Below are 18,723 nucleotides of genomic sequence, written 5' to 3'. Positions count from 1 at the left end.
ACATGACCTAGAGTTATGGTAGAGAAGTATGGTGGGGGAATCCAATCCCCTGAATAATTCCAGTGACTGGAGCTGCCTGCCAATGTGAAACATTCAGCACAAACTGTAAAGGAGAGATACATTTTTATTTTCTTTAAACCGCAGAATTGTGATGGGGACTATTTATTACATGAGCCAAGCCTTGCTATAGAACTGGATATAGACTGTAGCACTGAGGTAAGAAGGCAAATATGACTCCATGCTTTCATATGTGCAAGACAGATTTTAAATGAATCATTCATTCATTCACTCATCAGTCCTTCTATGTATTTACCTAGTGCTCAGTACTTGTCACGAACTATTCTATGTGCCAGTTACAGAGCAGTGAACAATATAAAGACTTCTTGCCTTCATGAAGCTTGTTTTGTGAAGCTTGTTTTGTGATGCATTGGGAGAACATCGGAAGAGGTGTGTATTGTAACAAAGATGGGACGGATGCTATGAAGAAGAATCGAACAGAGGAAGTAATAGAGAAATTGAGATAGAGCGATCACGTACATCTTTTTTGAAGAGGTCCCCTTTGAAGATGTAGTCGCTCAAAAAAGTGACAGTACAGCATGTGTGTATGTGCCAGTGCTGTACTGAAGCTGTGGAGTTACATTTTTGTCTGCCCTTGATACATCTAAGACCATACAGAAAGCTGTATCTCTATGTTATTCACTTACATAACTCAGTGAAACGAAAGAATCTGTGTAAAATTTTAAAAAGCAGGGAGACACAAGTAATTTAGAAATTCATCAATGATATGTTGGAAGAAAGGTAAGAAAGACTGGAAAGGTAAAAATAAAAAAAGGCATAAATGCAAGAAATAGGTGAAGAGATCAGGTGGTGGTGAAGAAAAATAAAAGACAATAGAAATGTCTGAGGAACTGAAGCCAGAAGTCTTCAAAGGGGCAGGTATGAAAAGCTGGGCCTCACACATCAGAAAGATCAAGGAAGATAAGAACAGAGAAAATGCCTTTGAACTTGGCTGAATGGAGGTCACTAAATACCATAAAGAGGCAAAGATGGAAGCCAGATTTAGGAGGCGAGTTAGGGGGGATATATGTTAAATATAGTTCATCTAACTCTTCACTATTGTTATTGGACATTTATTGAGTGTAGTGATTCTCTAGAGCTCTACTTTGATAACCAAAATACTTGCTGAAACCAGTTACCACACTTGTGAAGAATGACTTCAATTCTAGAGGCCAATACTTCTCTTAACCCTGTTGGATGATCTGGGCAAGACAGAACTACCTGAAATATTTTCACCTTTTTTGGCTGTCTGGCTTGGCTGAATTCAAGAAATCTCAAGATTCCATATCTCAGTACACAAACCAATTAGATGTTAAACTCCCAGAGGCTAGAACTGAACTGTCAAAAGAACATGGGTATGGAGAGGTAATTATGTAATAATTACAAGAGTCTAAGAAAAAAACAAGAGGGAAAAAAATGTGGTATGTTGCTAAACTGTTTGAGAAGTTAGCAGTTTGCTTATTTTTGTTGACTTTAGTCTAGACTGAAACAGGTGGTGTTTCATCAGAAGATGGTGTTCCTTGGACTGGGTATTACCATATTGTTAAAAATTCAATTGAAAAAAATTGAAGACAAAGCAACAGGTTTAAATTTCATATGAAAAAAAGTCAGTTGAGCCTTAGAAATTCAGGTGACAAGAACCAAAGTCCTTATATATTTTGTAGTGGACACATATTGCCAGTTTGAAGACACTGGGGAATCCGTCATGTAGTATATTATTTTGCATCAATAAGGTGTCCATGGTAAGAGAAAATCAGTGATATTTTGCTATGATTTGCCTTTTCTGGAATGGATACCTACCAAGAATTTATAGATTCTCTTAGTTCTACATTACTTTGCAAAGTTATAGGGTATATGAGCTATAGGTATGCGTATAATGCAAGCTCATTGGGGAAAATGAAGATTAAATCTAGGGATACATGCAAATACACCAGGTTGCTACTATTTGTAACTCAAAATAACTTTAGAAGATTAATTATTTTCCACCCAATACTTTGTAGTGTACTCAAGAGGATAAATCATGAAGTCTTAAGTAAAGGTAGGAATGAAAAGAAGATGAGAGATCTTATTTGATGATTTTGTGGTCAATGTAAAAGATGTAGAAAGGAAAAGCTCATATCCTGGGTAGGCAAATGGTATGGATTAGTATAGAAAAGTGCATCAAGATGAAACAAAAGATTTCAGTGAGTAGCTGGTAATAATGTCTTAAAATGTTTAATTATATCCATTTCTTTAATGCAATTTCCCCCAAAACTATAGATTCCATTTTTCTTCTGAGCTCTAATGTTGATTATATTAAAGTACATAAAGAAATAAAATGAAGTTACCTGTGTAATGGTACATGTTTTAGTTATTCCATTCTTTACAGAACCCAGATTGGTGTATAAAATGCTTTCTATTTTATTTTTTGTATTTTTTTTTCCAGTACCGGGAATTGAACTCACAACCTTGCACTTGCCAGGCAGGTGCTGTGCTGCTGAGCTAAATCTCTAGCCTCAAAAACTGCTTTTTAAACGAACCCTTATTTTTTTCCTGAATGAACTATCATTTGTATTCACTCCATAAACTTTCAAAATGCACATGGTGTGTATTACTGGAAACATGATTTTTCTCTTATAGCTGGGAATTTTATATCATTCGATATTAGTTCTTTTTGACAAGATATTGATTATATATTTTGAAAGAAATGCCACAAAAATCCAGAATACTTTTGATTTTACATAATTGGTTTTCTTCCAGAAATTAAAAAACATTTTTATCAAACAAATGTTGAGAATGATTTTCTTTCTTACTACCCACTACCTTGGAGTAGCAAGCCCAAATCATTCACCATTGCTTAACGAGAATACATATGCAACATATTCTGGAAAATTGCAGACCTCAGTGAAGGGCTGGGTTTTGTAAGTCATAATGCAATTAATTATCTCAGAAAGAAACATGCCCAGATAAATTCATGACAGCTAGGCACTCTAACAGAGACCCTAGACATCTTGGCATTGAACAGATTAGCTCTGCAGTAAGCCGCACATAAACCAGATGAGTGTCTAGGAGACCGGGAGCAAATAAGATCTTTTGGCACACCTTCTGCTCGGTCTTGAAATGTCCTACAGCATCCTTAGGAATCTTATCTTGATTGAGTCAAGCCTCTGCTATGACATAGCTGGTAATCCATAACGCATATTTTTGTACCAAACACAAATAGATGTGAAGTAGGAAGATATAATATGCATTCTGAATCACTAGCAAAGTTGAACTTTGCTGTCAATAAAACAATCCAATATTTGAACAGCGAGGCAGAAATAGTGACCAAGTATGAGGCAGATGAAAAAACAGCTCTTCTTGCCTCATCACTAAATTGAGACTTATGGTCATTTGGCTTTCTAAATATTTTTTTACAGTATGGGGATTGAATGTTGCACTGAGCTACCTCCCCAGCCCTTTGTATTTTACTTACATACACGGTCATATATCTAAGTCACTAAACTGCCCAGGTTGTGCTTGAACTTGTAATCCTTTTGCCTCAGTTTCCAAGACAGTTGGGATTACAAAGAATTGGGATCACATGTCAGACAGGTTTCTAAACTTTTCTAAGGCTGCCATTTAACGTGTATCTTCTATGTACCGGGCACCAGAGTAAGTGATAATTTTACATTAGTTTTCATTTTCATCTACAAACATACAGGACAGGTGAAGTTTGTAAATGAGCAAAGTAATTTCTAGTCATGAGCACTTACTCCAGGTCTCAGAATTTGCAGCAATTCCTTAAATTAATTGCATCATCAAATTGTGTGACAGTGCTTGATTAAGATATCCTTATGCACACAGCAGTCTTTACTGTTGACGTGGTATCAGGGAAAACCTGTCAAGTGTTGCTTTTTGAGATTTAGAACCATTATTTCGTTTGAAAAAAAATACTCCAGGTCTTCAAAAAGGACGCTGCCCCGGTTACAACAAAGTTATAGTTATCAAACTCTATGTCCAGCTAGTTTCTGGAATGCATCTTGTTTTTGTCCTTTTTTCATTCCCCCCCTTTGGACGCTGTTGGGATTATTTGCTCCTAGGCACTCTTCATCTACCTAATTCCATCTCCTCTAGCCTCCAGCTTCATGCTGGGCCCTCAAGAAGCTGTGGTACTATGTGCCCCAGGGTTGTGCTTTCCTGATGGCTGCATTTGCCTGTTGCACACTTGTATTGCCTCTTGTCCTCAGGCTCCAAAGTGTCTGATTTTGTCTCCTTTCTATCAGTAGCACTAGCACAATGCATTGTGGGCACTCAAATGTTTTTTTGCTGGATATGAATTAAAGTGCACATGAATATGAGAACTGTCAAAGGAAAGAACTGTATTGCTTTATTAAGAGATAAAAGCTAAGGAAGAAATAGAAAAGAGGGCTAGTTCAATATGATACTTGGATTTACTTAAAGATGATAAACAGGGGAAAGAAAGGAAAAAAATGACAGACAGACTGAATGATAGCTGTGACTTGGTAGCTAAGGTCATAGAGTCAGGCGGTTGGGATGCAAATATTTGCTGGGTGACCTCGGGTATATTACTTAGTTTCTCTGAACCATGTGTTTCATATGTATAAGAAACACTTAATGAACTAATTTATAGTGTACCTACTATGCAATAAAATATGTGAGGTTATTATTTATTAAGGTGGGCGGGAGAAAAATATTATTCTCTTAAATAAATTGATTTGGAGTTCTTTGAATCTTTTAGTTTTTTTTCCTGTTGAGATGGATGCTGAATCTTTATTTTCTTAACTTGTTTTTAGGTAGGATGGGCATGCTTTACATTTTTATATTTGCTTTCTTTCCCTTGTTACTATTTCTTTTATGAGAATGCGTTTATATACATATTTTTGCTAATTCCTTTAAATCAAGAGAATATGCAACATTGAAGAGATTTTAGCACATAATTTAATTTTAAAATTCTGAGCACCCTAGCACAAACTATTTCTTTTTTTGCATATTAATTTCTCAAGCATAGATTCTTGATATATATATATATATGCTTCTTTATTTATTATCTTATAATACATTGTCCTTATGTACTTCCAGAACCAAAAAATCTGGCAAAATGGCTTTATTACACCAGTTGCCCCTTAAGCTGTCCTCATAGGTTACTCACCTTTGTACAATCTAAATGCAATATTCCATGTAACATTGTTGTTCATAGTTTTGTTATTTTATCCCATTTCTTGCTGCATAGGTTTGCCTTTAATTATGGCAAAATATTCATAAGAGTAATGAAACAGCCCTCGAAGGAGCTTCTGGAACAATGTAGTGGCAGAGGCTTATTGTCGCTGCCTTAAAACTGATTATGTGAAAGAACACTGCGCACCTCTGGAAAGGCTAGCAATTCTGCCATCAGATAAATGATTGCAGCCTTCAGTGGGCTGGCTCTCTTTATTTTAGCCACTGGCTGTAGAGCTGGGAAACAGAAGCCTGCATGAAGAATAAGGGCCCAGATTTTTTTTTTTTTTTTTAGACTGAAATGTCAAGCTATGTGACTATGCCCGGCAGAAGACGACCCCCTGCGAGATGTGATAAGCCCCAGGTCCGCTCCACACTACACTGAAAGTGCCGTGGGAGGGCTTCCCTGGCTGATGGAACTAATGACAGTAATAGCCCTGGGTAATTTGTCTTTTTCCTTACTGTGCACATTCTCTACATGTGGTGCACTTTACACCTACCACCAGCCTCACATCTGGAATGCTACGACTCTCTCAGGCCTGATTCAGATGGGTTGAAATCTCCTGTAAAGTAAATCTGACCTCTAATTTTCTTAATAATTCAGGATTATGCTAATGTTACTCAGCAACCATTGTAGAATGGTACAGGAGCACAGAAGAAAGCTTAAGCCCTGGTACTGGAAGCATGACCAAGCTTTCCTTATATATTTGGTTATTAATTCTTTCCTTGTATCTTACTAATGGAGAAAATGTACAATTTGCAAACTACATAAATTACACCATTGATTCATTGTTTCGAGTTGTGGGAAGCTTCTATTTGAGAAGAAATTTTATTTCCTTTCTTTGCTGTACAGATTTTCTATCAAAGATTTATAAGAATACTAATGGTACGTTTTAGTTTTTAATTCCAACTGTAAAACATACTTAGATAGTTAAAGAGGCTGACAAAATAATTTCAGGGATAGATAAAACAGACTTCACGGCAGTTTATTCTCATAAATGCAGTGTGCTCTCAGGAAGATTTTAACAATAAAAATCCTGTTTTAGTGATAGTTCCATAGCAGGATTGTACATTTAGCATTTTATATGTCTTATATTTTTCTGTATTTATGTTAAAATAGCTATATCATGAAAAGGGTAAACATCTGAGCAAATCTTTTGGAAAATATAAATAGTCTTAAGTTTTAAGAAATTTTGTACTGTAATCAAAGGCTAGGCTCTTTAATTCTAGCTTTCTATGAATAAAGAGAAATCGAAGTATCTCTATAAATCAACCATTGTGAGGTATGAGAACTATGGTATTAGCCAGAAAAAAGTATACTCATTAGTATGGATATCTGAATCATTATGTCAAAATATTTGTAAAGTAATTCTTGAGTTATAAATAGACTCTTAGTTTTATTACTCTTTTCTTTATTTCACATCCAGGAAGGTGATTATAAACATTTTGTTTCCGAGGACTAAATATTGTGCACAAAAATACAATAAACTGCAGATTGTTTATATGAATTAATATTTCTGCTTTTCACAAACAATGCGGAGCTTGTAGACATTTTTCTACAAGCATGCAATGTCCCTGTCTACTGTTGGTCAACATGAAGATAATAATTCATCAACAATGCCCAATCTCTCTCATGGTACCTCATAATGAAAATTGAGTTAGTTTTTTAAACTCCACATCTATTCAAAGGCAGAAGAGTTTGCAGGCCATTTCATAAATCCCCATCTGTACATTGTGGATGGATGAATTTCAAAAATAAATATATTTTTTACTTGAACTTCCTAAGAGGTAGACACTTAACCCAAATATACTTAGAGCAAAAACCACCAAATTAGGGAATAAGAACAAAGGAAGAGGAATGGTATGCTGTGTGTCCCAGATTCTCAGAATCATTCCTTCTACCTAGGTCTCTGCCTTCAGGAATGCTTGCTCTAGGAAAAAAAATAATTGATCACCATTATCCCTGGGCAAAGCAAAGCAGGTTGTGGAAAGGCTACTGGAAAAGCAAATGGTGACAGGTGTGCTGGAATGAACTTTTGTGCACAAGGAGTCCCCCTGGGCAAAATTAGTGCACATAGAAGAGCATTCCAACCATGGGACAGGTGTGGGTGACAGGGTGCTCAGGGCAGCTTAGATCAGGTGCTTGGTATTGGGTGAAAACTTTCAGAATTGGGAATATTACTGTCTCATATGTAAAATGCTTTAAGATATTTGTTAAGCAAACTCAAAGAACCAGTAAGAGTGATTTCAGCAGAATCTGTGCAGCATAAAAAGAAATCAGTCAGTGCATTTCACTGAATTAGATGATGACCCAGTAATGAGAAATCCACAAGGACATCCTCTTCATGACAATGTGAGAGGTGATGTTGCTGGATGTTAGTACCAGTACCTCCCATTTAGCAAGCAAGGGCCTCGTTCGCATCATTTCACGTTCCTCCCTGCAGCACCAATCGTCCCATAGTGTTGTGGAGCTCTTCGTATAGGGAAGGTAGTGAGAAATGAACTGAGATTTGTCTGACAGCCAGGCCCTCACCTCATCTTGTTTCTCATTCTCTAGTCCTCTTTCCTTCCTCCTTCTGCTCATCTCTTTCCTAGGCTCCTACTTCTACTCTTCATCGACTACGGAGTGCTAAGCAAACAAGGGTCTGTAGAAAGAAAGAGTCCAGCATATGGAAGCTTGAATCCTCATTTTGCCAGCTAAGTGGTCTTGGACAGTTGCCTGACCCCTCCAGGTCACCCTGTTCCCCTCCACAAACCACAGACAACTCTAACTCAGAAGCATATTTCTGAGAAGACCTAGCAGGAGAATGATACACACTTCTGGGCTCAGTACCTGGACTACATTAAGCACTCTGTCAGTGCCATCCATTAATTCATAATGATAAATCTCCCATTCAAAGTTTTAAAGTGTTTCCTTTCTTTTAAGAATCTGAAGTATAGGTCTTCATAAAAATATATCACTTTTCCTTAGAAGCCTTATAAAATTGAAGCACATTTATAAATAAAGGCATGTTTATTTACAATTTTATAAGATGTGGCCACTCAGGATGTTTGATACTTTTTAGATATGGTTATTATATGTAAAGTAGTACACTGGAAGATTTTTCTCCAAACCAATTCCTGTAGTCTGTAAAAATGGTAAGCATGGCATTTTGATTTAGAAAATATTTAAGGTTTTATAGCTCATTTAGCTGATTCCTGAGAAATGCTGATAAGCATTTATTATCTTGAGTTCTCTTCCTCCTGGACCACCTTTCCTTGAGAGGTACCTTTCTGCATATTGAGGGTGGAATGTGGTTATGTTAACCAGCCTTTGAGAGAGAAGTGCTTAATGGGTCATACTGCTAGAGACCATGGGCTGTTATATTTTCATTGATTTATTGATTTAGTCCTATGTCTTAACAATGTCTAAACTGCAGAGATACATAAAAATAAAATAAAATAAAATAAAGGGTCCCTTGACCTAAAACAGCTTATTGTAAAGTAAGGGAGCTGAGGCATTATATATAAACAGATAGAAATTTGTGCCAGGGAAAAACACTGACTGTACAGGAAGAAGGAATCACTTCAATTAAGGGATTAAGTTTCATGGATGGATGGTTTTTGAACTTGGTTATAGAGTGGGTGTGATTTGGATAAAGATAAGGGGAGACATTTCAGATGGAGGAAGGAAGGGATAAAATGAACAAAGGCCTGGGAGTGATGGAGCCAGGGCTGAGTGCAGAGAATTGAGCACAAAGGGGTGCTCTGCGCCTTGAGTTTATAGCAGAATCTCCATGGAGCTTACTGATTCCTAGGCCCACCCCAAACTTCCAAAAGTCTAGTTCAGTCCTAGTGGGAGTCAGCCCAGGAGACTGCATGCTTAACACAGAGCCAGGCCGATTCTCACAGAAGCCAAGAAAACACAAGTCTGGAGCAGGATCCAAAGGTAGTACAGTTGCTGGAGGATAAACAAGTAAGTGGGTCTTGGCCCAGGCTGCACATCAGGATACAACAGACATTTGCTTTCTTTCCTCTCTTTTAAAAACAACTGCAGGGGTGACCTAAATCTAAGTGAAATTTGTCTGCAAGGTCTGCATCTAATAGGTATTTATGAAATGTTTAGCCATTTCAGGGTGATGGGGATATCATAAATTGTGAGGTTTTGTAAGTAACATTAGATACATATGTACATATGTCTATTTTGTCTGTTTTGAGACTGCTAACTTACACCAAAGTGAACCTTGGTAGTCTATTGCTTTGATATTCCAGAAAGGAAAAGTACCACAAAACAGGTAGTTTTTATATAAGGAAAGTCTAACTGGTGTTACCATTGGCAATAATTGTTGGAGAATGCTTGTTAACTGACTATATTATTTATCATAGACATTGACAAACAGTATAAGGAACTTGAACTTGTTGTATAGGTTTTAAATTTTTAGATAAATTTATATATGCACATGCATATTTTTAAGACTAAAGTTTTTGTACATATCAAGGTTCAAGATTTGTGTAATAAGGCCTTGAAATCTTTTACTGAATGATAGAATTTATCATGACATTTGCATACTCTAACATCCAATCATCTTGGTTTTAATGAAAATATTTTCCTTAAATATTTTGAAACTAAGGCATCTTCTCTGTATCAAAATTGACATTTTAATTTGAACTCTCCACTCTGAAAAGAGTTTGCAGTCAAAATTTGTCATTAGAAAAACTCAGTGAAATGAAAAATAATGATATGATGGCTTTCTCTTACAAGTATTTAGAATAGAATTCTAATAATACTATATTTTAATTCTTAGCTGCTTTTGCTACCATATAGGGATTAAGTGGAAGGCAGCTCTCAGTGCAGTGGAAAGTGCCATGCATTTAAACCAGAACTGCATTTGAGACAGAGCTGGCTCACAGCATCGGGATAACTTTGTTCTAAGCAAGTATTAGTTTGTCCATCTTTAAAATCTAGATAAAATAAATATACCACAAGATCTGAAGGTAATAATGCACAGAAAACTGTTGCAAATAATATTTCAAGTACAAGGTTATTGAGGTTGTATTTTACACATTTTTCAAATAAATGGTATTGTTTGCATTTGGACTGCAAAAATTAATACATATTTGTTTCCATTATTTTTTACTGTGAAAGGAGTACATGGTGAAGTTAAAGAATGCAGAAAATTGAAATGAGCAAGAAAAAAAAATCGAGCATCACACATAATCCTGCCACATAGTTATTATCCCCTGTCTATATCATTTTCATTAAAAGTTTTCTATGTAGTTTTAAAAATTGCTTTCTTCTTTATTTACTATTATTGTGATTGCTATGGCTTGACTCCGCCCCTCAAAGTTCATGTGTTGGTAACTTAATCCCCAAGGCAACAGTGTCGAGAGGTGGGACATTAAGAGGTGGTTAGGTCACAGGGCCTCTGTCCTGCTGAAAGGATTAATGTTATGGAGACAGGGAGTTTGCTAGGCACGTGAGTTCAGTTCTTTTCTACTTGTTGTTTCTCTCCTTGTCTTTCATGCACACGCATTTATACTCATTCATGTGCCCTCTTGCTCTTCTACCTTCTGCCATGGGATGTTGTAACAAGAAGGTCCTCCTCAGCAGTGGATCCCTTGACCTTGGGCTTTCCAGCCCCCGTAAATTTAAGAAATAATTATCTGTTCCTCATAAATTACCTGTTCTCAGGTATTGTGAATACAAGCACAAAATGGAATAAGACAGTGGTGTACAATATTCAGTATGTGGTTTGTTTCTGTTCCCTGAACATTATATTATGCTCATGTTTTTAGGAGAAAGTATATGCCTTATAGGACTGCACAATTTAATATACACTGCTTGATGCAAGAAAACCATAATTTATAATTCATTTAGCCATTCCTACTAACTGAATGAAAATCTTAGGCTATTTCCAATCTCTAACAGGTGAACCCTATTTGTATTAATCTTTAAATACGCTCCAGTATTCCTGGATGAAAGAATAAATAACATTTTGTGGCTTTTTATATAAATTGCAGCTTGCCTTCCAGGAGGATGTGACCAATTTCTACTGTCATAGTACTGTGAAAAAAGGTGTTTGTATCCCCTTATACTAGTAGATATTGGGTATTATAATACTGTTTAAAAATCTTGATCACTATCATAATACTGAAGATTAGAAATGTTATCTGATTTCCTTTTCTTGAATATCTGAATTAACAGAAATTTGAAAAAAGTTGATAGCTTGCCCAAGATTCTGCTTCATAATTTGTAGTTTCTGTCAGGAACGCTTTATTTGCTGATCATGGACTGAGATGTCAGAAAAGGAGCTTCAAAAGCACTGAAGTATTCAGTAGTAGGGGTCAGACTGGAGAATGTAAAAGATAGAAATGTGGCCAAATTTTTATTTATGTGCCTTAAGCTCCAGAGAAAATTATGCATTGTAGGTTTGATGTAATACTACAGCACTGGAAGTATTTGTTGCAAAATATGTAGTCTACATATAGTCTTAAGTTCTCAGACAAAGATACTTCCACTATACTAAAACGGTAAGATTCCTATTATGATAAGAATGTATAATATGAGTAAAATATGATTACGAGAGTATAATAGTTGATGGTGATGATTCAATTGTATATCTACTTATTGAATACTTATTATTACATCCAAAAATCATGTTGTATGATAAAGGTGGGGAGAATGTCTCTGGGAAAAAATTACCAAAATATCTCATAACTATATAGTACAGAATAATATCATATGCATCTTTATTTACTACAGACTGCCATGCCAAATTTATACCTAAGTAGATTCCAAATCACAGAGAGATCAATGGAAATCAAAAGTGAGACTTTGTTACAAATAAAAGTGGAGTCTTGACGGCAAAAGGAGCCGAGGGAATGGAAGTGGGTGTACGTGGGTAGTACTGGTACTGCTTGAAGGTTTTTGGTAGCAAGCAGCAAACTGACCCTTGATAACAGGAACTAAAACGAGATGTTGTGTAGCTGTCAGCACAAAGAACAGAGTTCCAAAATGAGTTCTTAGGAAGGAAAGGAATTAGGGGAGCTTTGAGATTCTAGGAAGCAGAAATTACCATCTGCAATTGAAAATTTAAAATCCAAATTTGCAGGGAAAGGGATCTGGAAGTGTTAAAATCATTATCAGGTAGTAGAGCTTATTTATTTCTCAGAGAGGAGTTTAATATATAGAAGATTACAGTTCTTTTTATCCTAATCGCCACCTGTGACCAGAAAATCATATCAAAAGGCTTGAGGTCAAAGATCTAAAGTGTAAGAATAATTAATTTCTACATAGATCTGCTCCATCGTTCTGGCTGGCTCTCTGTTCTGAGCACCCTGCTATGCAATCGTCCTGGTTTTAGGTCTTGTGCATCCACCTCTCTGCCACGTCGGTTTTAACCACTCACCAGCCTAGACCAGTGGTGAGGTTTGGCCTTGTCAGAGTTGCTGTCAAACTGATTCCTCACCATGGTTCTTCTTAGCTCGCACCGTCCCTCCACCAATTTTGCAGACATAGCCGAATATGTCTGACGCTCATCTTGGGTTTCAGCTGCTGCTTCACTAAAGATAGAGCAGTGTTGGTGATTGCTATCCCTCCTCTTCTTCCAAACCGAAAAGGCTAGCATGGTATTCACGTATTTTGCAGTTGTAATTTTTACAAATAAATTCTGATTACTAAAAGCAGAAGAGTATGACAGTGTAGCTAAGAGGGGAGCATCTGCAGCCAGTCTGCCAGGTGCAAATTCTGGGTCCACCCAGTGCTGTTGAAACTCAGGCAAGTCACTCATCCTACCTTAATGTTCTGTTCCATAAGACAGAGCTCACAGTTGTGCTTAACATTTAGGATTTCTGGGGACTCAGATTTCCTACATATGAAGTTCTTATGTCTCCTTATAGTACACGTGGCTTCGCATGCATGCACACACACACACACACACACACACACACGGTTCATTCAAAATATTTAGGACCGTATTTCTAATAAGAATTAATTAATCTTTAAAAAACTATAAATGTTCTAACATCAAGAATTTGAATCAAGATTAAAATATTCTAAAATATACTATTTAGTGAATTTCTTAGCTATTTTATTAAAGTTTATCAAAGTTACTAATTGGCCATTTATCAAAGTGTGTTAGTTATTAAAAATGTTCTTCTGAACATTGAAAGATTTCTACCTTAATCCTTATATAGTCACAACCACTCATGTGAAAATTAGTCAACACAGGGGACCCTTGACTTACGTACTCAGTTCATTCCCCAGGGACTGGCTGTAACTCAAGTTGTCAGCTGAAGGCTCAGGCTCCTCTACACAGCCTTCGGTCTCTCTCCTGCACACAGGGGGATCTCAGTGTCCTTAGAAAGACAGTGGCCCAGGAGTTCTCAATTAACCCCATGCAGGAAAGGATGCAGTAATGCTTTTCCCAGAACTCTTTCAGGGTAAATCTGTATCTGAGACCATCTGGAAGTACAAGCAGTTGGTATTTGGGTCACTGCTCGAGACATTGGTTGTAAGTTAAAACCAAGACTCTGATCATAACCCAAGTTGTTCATACGTCAGGCCAGTCATAACTCAAAGGTCCACTGTATATCATATATTTCTTGAATGATGGTCTTGGAGAATCTATATTTATTTTCAAACAGTAATTCCACAAAATCATAAGCAAAGCAGAAACAAATGGGCAATGAATATGATAAAACTTCTTATTTCACCAAGCCAGCCTGAACATTCTATGTTAGATTTAAATCATTCACATCCATTTGCTAAAATAAAGATATAATGCATTTTAAACTTTAGCAGTAACCAATGTTTAAAAGGTTCCACGGACCAGTCTTACGTGGCATACCTCCTTTCATTTTTAATTTGCAACATAGTATGGTGCTACACTTGTCAACAGGACTCCATCCAGTAATAGATAAAAATTTAACAGCTTACCTCATCTCTCAGCCCCTTATGATCTATTCTACGGAAATTGCGTAGTACTTGAAATCCTCAAAACAGGCCATGCATTTTCTTACACCTCTGGCTCTTCTACAGCAATTCCTGTGTGCACATTGTTTGCCTGTAAAAAAAATTACCTGTTAGTTTTTTTTTTAAGTTTGGAAAGTTTTATTTAAATGTTTTGTGTTCCCTTTTAACCAATACCAAAAAGAGCAAGAAAACTCAAAAAAATTTTTTTTTCAGTTCCAGACAGGAGAATCGCTTCAGAGAGGAGCTGGCATGTGTGTTTGGAGCTGGGAAGTATGTAACTCACCAGGTCACTCTGTCCAGCCTGGCCACCCTGGTGGGCAGACAGGCCCAAGAGGTGGCTTCCTGGGAGCCCCAGGACCCTTGGAGTGGGCAACAGGCCCCCAGGCCAAGGAGAGGCAATCTCCCCTCAACAGATGAACACTATTCTGTTCAGGGCACAGCTTGGGGACTAAGCACGGGGCCTAGTGGGTTCCAGAGGGAAGGAGGGAAATAGGAGGGTCAGTCAGGTCTGGAATGTTCCGTGGAGGCTTCTGGGTGTGGAGAAATCTGTCTCCTAGAAAAATAAGATGCTTTCAGAAATTTCTGCAGACTTCATTTCTGCAGTCTGCTCTGAGTGTCCAGGATAAACCTACCCTGTTGGCCAAAGGGCAGTGGGGAGGGAGCAAGGCCCGGAGGCCAGGCATCAGGCAGTTCTGTGGAGGACTCCAGAAAGCAGTGAGGCAGGCAGCAGACTTTGGTTTCTAGGTCCCCTTCCTGGCAGCTGCAGAGGCGCTGGAGGCCTCGGCCTTCCTTGCTGAGGTGCAGGCTTCCTGGGGCGGGCAGCCTGGGAGACAGCCTGGGCACCTGTCATGGGCTCCTGGGTGTTGAGCCCAAGCCCTCAGAAGAGGATGTGCAGGGGACTCAGCAGCAGCAGGAGCAGCAGGGGCACCAGAGCAGGGCTGCCCGCAGAGCCTGCCTGGGCACAGTGGTCGAGGTTGGTCCCATGCAGGCCGTGTAGGCATCACGTGCCGGATGTAGCTTTGCTTGCAGGCACTGTGCTGCAGGTGCTCCATGGGGCCCTTGGCGAAGACGGCCACATCCTCTCCACCGTGCGTCTCTTGGCACAGGGGCAGAGCGGACTGGGCCTGGTAGCTGTTGTGAGCATAGTCCACCATGGAGACGTTTGCTCACTCACCACCCACCATCTTGTAGTCAGGCCCGCTGCCATACAGGATGGCAGTGAAAGGCTTCTTGTCCCTGTTGCTCACCATAGGGGCCACACCAAAGACAGAGTTGCCCCAAAGCGTGTATCCACTAAAGGTGAGGACATGGGAATGGTCAGCTGGGACCACAGTCAGTGAGTCATTCAAAGAGATCATGGCACTGACCAGTCCTATTGCCTGGTCCATCCCTACCACCTCGTGCAGCACCTGCTTGGCTTTGCCCTCCTGGTGTCCATGGTTGATCTTGCCTCCTTCCACCAGCAAGAAGAAGCCTTTGGGGTTCTTCTTCAGGACCTTGATGGTCATCTGCAGCATCTCAGAGAGCGAAGGGTCATTCTTATTGTTCCTGTTCAGCTCCTACTGCATGGCCCCAGGCTCAAACAGGCCCAAGAAGGAGTCCATGGTGTGAAGGTGAGCGCCAGGAGCTCCATGAGGCTCTAAAGTACGAGTGCTGTGACTTGGTTTAAAGCTCTTCCAGAGGTCGATGAGGTTCAGGCCATCCTGCCTCGTGCCCCTGGACTCCTCTCCATGTTGTACTCCATGTTGGTTCCGTTCTTAGGGTTCATGTACTTCAGCACCCCCCCGCCAATGATCTCATCAATGCTCTTGATGTGCATGAGCTGGCAGGCAATGTCCACGCAGCCCTGGCCCAGGGCCTCCAGGGGTGTCTAATTCTCTGAGTACCAGTCTGGGTCGGCTGAGTGGGCACACACGGCACTGGGGGTGGTGTGGTTGTCACAATGCCCACGGATTTCCCAGCGTCTTTGGCCCAGCTCAGGACGGAGGTGACCTCGTTGCCCTGAGTGGTACTGCACCAGCTGCACTCGGTGGCTGTGCTCACCCCCACGGTGCCCTCATTAGCCTTCACTTCACATAGGTAGGCGGTGGCAGTGTCTGTACCACTGGGGACCTGTGCATTGGTGCTGTACATCTTGATAGGGCCACAGAGGGGAACTTGTCCATCTCCAGCACGGCCTCCTCACCAGCGTTGTGGTGCAGCTGACCCCTGAGGATTCGGAAGGCCGTCACTGTGAAGACACACATCCTGTCTCCCAGGAACATGGTGACATTCTTGGCCACATTGGTATTGAGCCTCTGAAGCACCAGGGCATTTTTCAGGGTTGCTTAGGCTCGTTTTCACCAATAATTGGGGTCTTTCTCTTTCTTTGGCAATAGAGTGTTGGTAAGGCCGTACCAGTGGCCAGTACTAGGGATGGCGAGATCATGGAGCACCCCAAGGCCTGCTTCTTCACTGGAGCCCAGAGATGTGATGGATGTGGGTGGGAGGAAGTGGACTAGTAGTGATCAGTGCTAATTGATGTTCCAGTTCTGAGCAATTGGTCCTTGTACAAGTGGTGTGTGCTGGGTGAGCGGTGAGCAAGGGTACGGGATGGTGGGAGCGTGATGCCCTCCAGACCACCTCCCCTGCCCGTTTATTAAGGCGTCCCCTTACCTGTTAGTTCTTAAATGGAATGTCATGACTTTAGGGAGCCTTCCTCAGTAACCACCTAAAGACAAATGTTCCTTATATAGGGCACCTGTCTGTCTTTGATGATGTTTATCTCATTACTGCAATTATTTGTTTACTTGTCATATCTCATCCTCAAATGCCAAACTTGGTGACATAGGCTTGTGTTAATCTAATTAATTGACAGTATTTAGCAAAGTTCCTGGCAATATTAACAGCAGTAACACAGTTTAATATTTATTGACCTCATTATTACTAGGCACTGCCCTTAAACCCTCTCATCCCTGCCCCTATAGTGATTGGGAGATACTGAGCTACATCTTCAGCCCTTTTTAACTTTAGTTTGAACAAGGTTTTGCGAAGTTGTCCAGGTTGGTCTTGAACTTGCAATCCACTGTCTAAGCCTTCCCAGTAGCTAGGATCTCAGATCCAGCCACTGTGCTATTCTGTTTACACTATCTCACTTAGATTATTTCCATTTTGAAAATGAGAAAAGTGAAGTGCAGAGGGAGGAAAGCCATAGCTATTAAAATTTCTGTCTCGAAGTGAAAAAAATGCTACTTGTTCATATTTTATTAGAAAATGATTAGTTATATTGTGTGTTAGGTGGGGAAGTTTTATTCTCCCTCAGGGAGTGGCAGGGAATATTTTTAATTATTCATGTAGTCTACCACAGATACTAATTTAGACTTTCCTGACTCTACAGCTCATATTTAATCACTAGGATAAATATTTCCAAATAGCTTTCAGCTTTCCTATCTTCTCCATATAAGAAATTGAAAACTGAAAATGGAAAAACAGTACATGTGAATGAACGAAAGCCACACAGATGAGAGCAAAAGAGTCTACCTCACTTCTTAGGCAAAGCACAAATGTCAATTTCTTCAAGTCCATTTTCTGGTACATTCAATGACCAATGGAAATGTGGTAAATTTAAATTTAAGTATTATTTGCTAGTATCATTTACTATTATTTGCCCTGCATCATCTGGGTTGTGTATTTAGGCCATGCAGTGATGAACTTATTTGGGAATATTAATGATAGAATCTGAATTTTTGTTGATATTCATTGCCACTGGATTTCTAAATATAGAAATAGTTGTGACTGACCAAAATTAAACAGATTTTTAAAAGTAATACACATTGTTTAATGTCTTTCAAATTGACTGTTGAGGCTCACAGGAGCACGGATTGATGCAGTATTTAGAAGATTCATTATTATACATTGCAAACTCAGACAAAGAAGTTCTCATCATGTCTCATCTCATAATTTAATTACACCTGCTTGTGTATTTTTTGTTTGTTTTTACAATTAGTTTTTAATCTCCTTGACAGAGTAATTGACTATCGAGACATAAAATTTTAGGTTAGGAGACTCTGAATAAGGAAGACAGATCAGAAACTACAATGATAGAACTATGTTGATGTTGACAAAAATGATGTTATCACGCACATCTCCAAGTGCACCTCAACTGTTGGTGGAGAAGGAGCACGCATAAGAAAGGAGTTAGGGGGGGACTCTGGGGACTGAGTCATGATAGAAAATGTGCTCTTTCTAAGTCACGTTTGTTTTGGTTTGGTTTGGTTTTGATCTGAATTCTCCATGCATGGAATTTGTGCAGATTTGCAACCTCTTCCAAGGCCCCTGATTTTTTTTGCCACACTGCCATCAAGACTCTTCATAAAGAAATGCAGAACCATCCTTTATTAGTCTCCTCTCTAATTTATTCAAACTGCTGCTTGCTCTTCTCATCAAATGTACCAAGCACACACACACAAAAATAAAATCTCTCTGTTTCTGCCCCAAATATTTATAATCAATGAGACCTTTGTACCACTCTTTCTAAG

General features: G+C 39.1%; 1 pseudogene; it reads right to left on the bottom strand.

Moving 5' to 3' along the window:
* Window positions 1–15,083: 15,083 nt before the first annotated feature.
* On the bottom strand, window positions 15,084–16,670 carry LOC102027470 (annotated as a pseudogene).
* Between the last annotated feature and the right edge of the window lie 2,053 nt (window positions 16,671–18,723).

Source organism: Chinchilla lanigera, unplaced genomic scaffold (genome assembly GCF_000276665.1).
Source record: "Chinchilla lanigera isolate Chin_1 unplaced genomic scaffold, ChiLan1.0 scaffold00045, whole genome shotgun sequence".
NCBI lineage: Eukaryota > Metazoa > Chordata > Mammalia > Rodentia > Chinchillidae > Chinchilla > Chinchilla lanigera.
This window is presented reverse-complemented; position numbering and strand designations above follow the sequence as displayed.